We start from the raw sequence: 8,181 nt of genomic DNA, 5'->3' as shown, positions 1-8,181 counted from the left end.
CCACGTAGCTGGGACTACAGGCACCCGCCACCTCGCCTGGCTAGTTTTTTGTATTTTTTTTTTTTTTTTTTTTTTTTTTTTTGAGACGGAGTCTGGCTCTGTCGCCCAGGCTGGAGTGCAGTGGCCGGATCTCAGCTCACTGCAAGCTCCGCCCCCCGGGTTTACGCCATTCTCCTGGCTCAGCCTCCCAAGTAGCTGGGACTACAAGCGCCCGCCGCCTCGCCCGGCTAGTTTTTTGTATTTTTTAGTAGAGACGGGGTTTCACCGTGTTCGCCAGGATGGTCTCGATCTCCTGACCTAGTGATCCGCCCGTCTCGGCCTCCCAAAGTGCTGGGATTACAGGCTTGAGCCACCGCGCCCGGCCGTTTTTTGTATTTTTTTTAGTAGAGACGGGGTTTCACCGTGTTAGCTAGGATGGTCTCGATCTCCTGACCTCGTGATCCACCCGTCTCGGCCTCCCAAAGTGCTGGGATTACAGGCTTGAGCCACCGCGCCCGGCCTGATTTTTTTTTTTTTTTTTTTTTTTTAAAAAGAGTGCGCCAGGCACTGTGGTTCCCACCTGTAATCCCAGCACTTTGGGAGACCCAGGTGGGTGGATCACTTGAGCTCAGGAGTTCCGGACCAACCTGCCCAACATAGTGAAACCCCATCTCTACTTAAAATACAAAAATTAGCTGAGTGTAGTGGCGCATGTCTGTAATCCCAGCTACTCGGGAGGCAGAGGTTGCAGTGAACCAAGATCATGGGACTGCACTGCAGCCTGGGCAACACAGCGAGACTCCATCTCAAAACAAAAGACAGATGGGGTCCAGGGGAGAGGATGTGAATGTCTGGATGCGGCCTGTGAGGAAGCACAGCTGGAGGCCCAGGAAGACGTCTCCCAGAGGATGTGTGCACCGATATTTCAGTGATGGCAAGGGTCTGCCCATGCAGGGAACTGACAGCCCCAGGTCTGGGCAACAGCACACCCTGTGCAAAGGCCCTGGGGCCAGATCTAGCCTGGTGCATTCCAGATGGATGAGGCCAGGTAGCCCGCAGAGCCCCACCCTGCAGGGCTTCAGGGGCCATGAGAAAGGGCCAGGGTTGATGCTGGCAGGTTCCCTGATCCCATCTGGCTCTCCCAACTCCGGACTCTGGGAGCTTCTCCCATGATGCCGCTCACCAGTACAGCTAGGATGGGCGGAGCCAGCACTGGGGCCTCTTCACCCCAGCACCTGCACCTTCTTCTTACTGTTCCATCTTGCCCCCAAGAATGAGGACATCCCTGAAAATAGACCACTACATTCATCTCACCTGCATCTATCACCTTATAGCCCAGGAGGGGAAGCTCCCTGCCACAGCCACCCGGCAGAAACTGGTGCAGAAGGGAGGTTGGAGGCCCTCCCAAAGGCCTGGGACTCCAATCTACACCCCCACCTCACTCACTCACCCGCCACTTCCAGGCCCTTGTTCTCTGGGTCACCTGGATAACTTGAGGCTGGGTGTGGCTTGAGTCTGTGCCCTCTTTCCAGTGGCTAGCCCTAGGTTCAGGCAATTCTCCTGCCTCAGCCTCCCAATTAGCTGAGATTATAGGCATGTGCCACCACACCCAGCTAATTTTTTTTTTTTTTTTTTTTTTTTTTGCACGCCAGCTCTGTCACCCAGACTGGAGTGCAGTGGCATGATCTTGGCTCACTGCAATCTCTGACCTCTGACTCCCAGGTTCAAGTGATTCTCCTGTCTCAGCTTCCCAAGCAGCTGGGATTGCAGGTGCACACCACCACACCTGGCTAATTTTTTATTATTTATTTATTTATTTATTTTGAGATGGAGTCTTACGCTGTCGCCCAGGCTGGAGTGCAGTGGTGGGATCTCGGCTCACTGCAAACTCTGCCTCCCAGGTTCACACCATTCTCCTGCCTCAGCCTCCTGAGTAGCTGGGACTACAGGTGCCTGCTACCACGCCCGGCTAATTTTTTGTATTTTTAGTAGAGACGGGGTTTCACCGTGTTAGCCAGGATGGTCTTGATCTCCTGACCTCGTGATCCACCCGCCTCGGCCTCCCAAAGTGCTGGGATTACAGGTGTGAGCCACCGCGCCCAGCCTATTTATTTATTTTTGAGATGGGGTCTTGCTCTGTCACCCAGGCTGGAAGTGCAGTGGCCCAATCTTGGCTCACTGCAGCCTCCGCCTCTTGGGTTCAAGCAATTCTCCCACCTCAGTCTCTCAAGTAGTTGGGATTACAGGGGCATGCCACAAAGCTTGGTTAATTTTTTTTTTTTTTTTTTTTTTGAGACAGAGTCTCGCTCTGTAGCCCAGGCTGGAGTGCAGTGGCACGATCTTGTTCACTGCTACCTCTGCCTCCCGGATCCTGATTCAAGTGATTCTCCTGCCTCAGCCTCCTGAGTAGCTGCGATTACAGGCACTCGCCAACATGCCGAGCTAATTTTTGTATTTTTAGTAGAGACGGGGTTTCACCATGTTGGCCAGGCTGATCTTGAACTCCTGACCTCGTGATCACCGCCTCGGCCTCCCAAAGTGTTGGGATTACAGGACCGCACCTGGCCTTTTTTTTTTTTTTGAGATGGAGTCTTGCTCTGTCATCCAGGCAGGAGTGCCGTGGTGCATCTCGGCTCACTGCAACCTCCGCCTCCAGGATTTAAGGGATTCGCCTGCCTCATCCTCCTGAGTAGCTGGGATTACAGGCGCGTGCCACCATGCCCAGATAATTTTGTATTTTTAGTAGAGACAGGGTTTCACCACATCGGTGATTAACTTTCTTTTTTTTTTTCTCTCTCTCTCTGTTACCCAGGCTGGAATGCAGTGGCACCATCTCAGCTCACTGCAACCTCCACCTCCCGGGTGCAAGGGATTCTTGTGCCTCAGAATCCCTATAACAAGCATGTAATCCCAGCACTTTGGGAGGCCAAGGAGGGTGGATCACCTGAGGTCAGGAGTTCAAGACCAGCCTGGCCAACATGGTGAGACCCGGTCTCTACTAAAAATGCAAAAATCAGCCAGGTGTGGTGGCATGCGCCTGTAATCCCAGCTGCTCAGGAGGCTGAAGCAGAAGAATTGGCTTGAACCCAGGAGACAGAGGTTGCAGTGACCTAAAATTGCACCATTGCACTCCAGCCTAGGCAACAAGAGTGAAACTCATCACCAATATGTGTGTGTGTGTGTGTGTGTGTGTGTATACATACAACCTCTTGACTTTTCATAATGCAAAGTCAACTTGTTTCCTGTTCATGTAGAGCACAAATCCGTTTTTTTTTTTTTTTTTTTTTACCCCGAAACAGAGTATTACTCTGTTGCCCAGGCTGGAGTGCAGTGGCCTGATCTCGGCTTATTGCAACCTCTGCCTTCCGGGTTCAGTGATTCTCCTGCCTCAGCTTCCAAAGTAGCTGGGATTACAGGCGAGTGCCACTATGTCCAGCCAATTTTTTTGGTATTTTTGGTAGAGGTGAGGTTTCATCTTGTTGGACAGGCTGCTCTCGAACTCCTGGCCTCGTAATCCACCTGCCTCGGCATTCCGAAGTGCTGTGATTACAGGCGTGAGCCACCACGCCTAGCCAGCACACAAATCTTTTTTTTTTTTTTTGAGACAGAGTCTCGCTCTGTCACCCAGGCTGGAGTGCAGTGATGCGATCTCAGCTCACTGCAACCTCTGCCTCCCGGGTTCACGCCATTCTCCTGCCTCAGCCTCCCAAGTAGCTGGGACTACAGGTGCCTGCCACCATGCCTGGCTAATTTTTTGTATTTTTTAGTAGAGACAGGGTTTCACCGTGTTAGCCAGGATGGTCTCGATCTCCTGACCTCATGATCCACCCGCTTCGGCCTCCCAAAGTGCTGGGATTACAGGCATGAGCCACTGTGCCCAGCCCAGCACACAAATCTTAAGATACAGAATTTCTTCAATCCAGGAGCTCCTAAGTCTTGTTTTTTTCTTAGAGACACGGTCTCGCTGTGTCACCCAGGCTGGAGTGCAGTGGTGCAGCTCTCTGCAGCACTGACCCGCCCCCCTGCACTCAGGTGATCTTCCCACCTCAGCCTCCCAAGTAGCAGGGGCTACAGGCATTTGCCACTGTTCTCAGCCAATATTTTAGTGTTGAATTGCAGCCTAGACCTGGCTAAATGTGAGACTGATAGTTAATATTTCACTCACTTGCTTGATGCACATTTTTTTTTTTTTTTTTGAGATGGAGTCTGGCTCTGTCGCCCAGGCTGGAGTGCAGTGGCCGGATCTCAGCTCACTGCAAGCTCCGCCTCCCGGGTTTACGCCATTCTCCTGCCTCAGCCTCCCGAGTAGCTGGGACTACAGGCGCCCGCCACCTCGCCCGGCTAGTTTTTTTGTATTTTTTAGTAGAGACGGGGTTTCACCGTGTTCGCCAGGATGGTCTCGATCTCCTGACCTCGTGATCCGCCCGTCTCGGCCTCCCAAAGTGCTGGGATTACAGGCTTGAGCCACCACGCCCGGCCCACTTTTTTTTTTTTGAGATGGAGCCTCACTCTGTCACCTAGGTTGGAGTGCAGTGGGGTGATCTTGGCTCACTGAGACCTCTGTCTCACGGGTTCAAGTAATTCTCCTGCCTCAGCCTCCCGAGTAGCTGGGACTGTAGGTGCGTGCCACCACGCCCGGCTAATTTCTATGTTTTTATTAGAGACGGGGTTTCACCATGCTGACCAGGCTGGTCTTGAACTCCCAACTTCAAGTGATCCGCCCACCTCGGCCTCCCTTAGTGCTGGGATTATAGGTGTGAGCCACTACGCCTGGTCGCTTGTTTGATAAACTTTTTAAAAAGCTTTATTAAAGGAAGGAAATGTCCTTCCTGGCCAAGCAAACTGCCAGTGCCAACCAATGTCTGGAGTTGAAATAGCCCTGCAGGACGGGCGCGTGGCTCAAGCCTGTAATCCCAGCACTTTGGGAGGCCGAGACGGGCGGATCATGAGGTCAGATTGAGACCATCCTGGCTAACACGGTGAAACCCCGTCTCTACTAAAAAATACAAAAAAACTAGCCGGGCGAGGTGGCTGGCGCCTGTAGTCCCAGCTACACGGGAGGCTGAGGCAGGAGAATGGCGTGAACCCGGGAGGCAGAGCTTGCAGTGAGCCGAGATTGCACCACTGCACTCCAGCCTGGGCGACAGAGCGAGACTCCATCTCAAAAAAAAAAAAAAAAGAAAAAGAAAAAGAAAAAATACAAAAAAACTAGCCGTGCGAGGTGGCAGGCACCTGTAGTCCCAGCTACTCGGGAGGCTGAGGCAGGAGAATGGCGTAAATCCGGGAGGCGGAGCTTGCAGTGAGCCGAGATCCGGCCACCGCACTCCAGCCTGGGCGACAGAGCAAGACTCAGTCTCAAAAAAAAAAAAAAAAGAAGAAAACAGAAATAGCCCCAGAGCTTCCCAGAACATGCAAATTATGACATGGTCCGGGGATGGGGAGGAGAGAGGCCCGGAATGGCTGGACTAGGATTGTGAAATTGAATGTGGTCATTCACTTGGCCACTTCATCCTCAAAGGTTTGAGCTGGATGTGAGTGGCGAACTGGAGCATCCAGTAGGTGTGATATTGCAGTTGTGTTGAAGGCATGGAATGCTTTTTCATGGGTGGCGAAGGGTATCCCTCGTGGATGGCATAGCTGTGCAAGGTATGCCAGCTGGACCACATGTGATACCTTTGGAGAACGACGGGGATGGCTTTTTCTTTCATACCAACACATTTACTAACACCTCCCATGTACCTGGCCTTGAGCAGTGACTCAGGCGGGCCTTACCCGACCTGCTATGGGCTGTGAATTGGAAGTGAGCATTGCAGAAGGAATTTTGCATGTGTACACGACCTCACATTTCTGGAGCATTTGAACAGGGCGAGCTACATGTGTCCTTGTCTCATGTCATCGTCAGAGGACAATCAGGTAGATGCTGTTACACTCCCTGTTTCCTGGATGAGCAAACTGAGGAACAGAGAGGGCAAGACATGTCCAAGACCACACATGGGGCAAGGGGCAGGGTGGGGTCACTGCTTCCATCAGAGAGCTCACCAGGTGGACTGCGTGTCCAGGGGGCACTCTAGGGTAATCAACTCACTTGCAATATTGTGGGTGACCTAGTTCTTTTTCTTTTTTCTTGAGACAGAGTCTCGCTGTGTCGCCCAGGCTGGAGTGCAGTGGCGCGATCTCAGCTCACTGCAAACTCCGCCTCCCAGGTTCATGCCATTCTCCTGCCTCAGCCTCCTGAGAGTAACTGGGACTACAGGCACCTGTCACAATGCCTGGCTAATTTTTTTGTATTTTTAGTAGACATGGGGTTTCACTGTGGTAGCCAGGATGGTCTCGATCTCCTGACCTTGTGATCCACCCGCCACGGCCTCCCAAAGTGCTGGGATTACATGTGTGAGCCACCATATCCGGCCTTGTCCGCAGAAATTTTTAAGAACTAGGTCATCCATGGCCGGGAGCGGTGGCTCACGCCTGTAATCCCAGTACTTTGGGAGGCCGAGGCGGGTGGATCACTTGAGGTCGGGGGTTCGAGACCAGCCTGACCAACATGGTGAAAACCTGTCTCTACTAAAAATACAAAATTAGCTGGGCGTGGTGGTGCATGCCTGTAATCCCAGCTACTCAGGAGGCTGAGGCAGGAGAATTGCTTGACCCGGAGGCAGAGGTTGCAGTGAGCCAAGATCATGCCACTGCACTCCAGCCTGGGCAACAAGAGTAAAACTCTGTCTCTAAACAAACAAACAAAAATGTCTGCAGATGGCCAGGCGCAGTGGCTCATGGCCTACAATCCTAGCACTTCCTAGCACTTTGAGAGGCTGAGGCAGGAGGTTCTTTTGAACCCAGGAGTTTGAGACCAGCCTGGGCAACATGGAAAAATCCCATCTCTTCAAAAAATACAAAAAATTGGCCTAGTATGGTGGAGCAGGCCTGTAATTTCAGCTACCTGGGAGGCTGAGGTAGGAGGATGGGTTGAGCCCAGGAGTTCGAGGCTGCAGTGAGCCAAGATCATGCCACTGCACTCCCGCCTAAGTGACAGAGTGAGACCTTGCCTCAAAAAAAAAAAAAAAAAAAAGAAAAGCCAAGCGCAGTGGCTTACGCCTGTAAAACCAGCACTTTGGGAGGCCGAGGCGGACGGATCATGAGGTCAGGAGATTGAGACCATCCTGGCTAACACGGTGAAACCCCGTCTCTATTAAAAATACAAAAAATTGGCCGGGCGCGGTGGCTCAAGCCTGTAATCCCAGCACTTTGGGAGGCCGAGACGGGTGGATCACGAGGTCAGCAGATCGAGACCATCCTGGCTAACACAATGAAACCCCGTCTCTACTAAAAAATACAAAAAACTAGCCGGGCGAAGTGGCGGGCGCCTGTAGTCCCAGCTACTCGGGAGGCTGAGGCAGGAAAATGGCGTGAACCCGGGAGGCGGAGCTTGCAGTGAGCTGAGATCCGGCCACTGCACTCCAGCCTGGGCAAGAGAGCCAGACTCCGCCTCAAAAAAAAAAAAAAAAAATACAAAAAATTAGCCGGGTGTGGTGGCACGCGCCTGTAACCCCAGCTACTTGGGAGGCTGAGGCAGGAGAATCTCTTGGACCCAGGAGGCGGAGGCTGCAGTGAGCCTGAGATTGTGCCACCCAGCCTGGGCGACAGAGTGGGACTCCATCTCAAAAAAAAAAAAAAAGAAAAGAAAAGAAAATGGAAGGCTGGGCTTGGTGGCTCACGCTTGTAATCCTAGCACTTCAGGAGGCCCAGACAAGGAGGATCAGTTTGAATTCAGGAGGTCGAGGGTGCAGTGAGCCATGATGGCGCCATTGCACTCCAGCCTGGACAACACAGCAAGACCCCTCAAAAAAAAAAAAATAGGAAAATGAAGCTGGACTGCACCATCGCTCAAGGCCTGTGGGGATGTAGGATTTTATCCTATTAAAAGTATTCATCTCATAAGAAAAAGTTTACCAGCTCCTCCTCCACCTACCGGTCCAGCACCTTCCCTGGGTGGAAGTCCCATCATCCCACCCTAAGGGATGCCCTATAGGTCCAACTCAGCTTCCAACGCGCGCGCCTCGTTTACATAGCCACGCCCACCCTCCCCAGCCCGCGGCCGGGCCTACCCACCCACGTGTTTCGCGCCGGCTCCGCCCCTCCACGCCCTCTCTGCGGCTTTCCACAGAAGCCAAAGACGGAAGACTGTAGAGATCTCATAAATAA

Source organism: Macaca mulatta, chromosome 19 (genome assembly GCF_049350105.2).
Source record: "Macaca mulatta isolate MMU2019108-1 chromosome 19, T2T-MMU8v2.0, whole genome shotgun sequence".
In the NCBI taxonomy this organism is placed as follows: Eukaryota; Metazoa; Chordata; class Mammalia; order Primates; family Cercopithecidae; genus Macaca; species Macaca mulatta.
Note: the sequence above shows the minus strand (reverse complement) of the source record.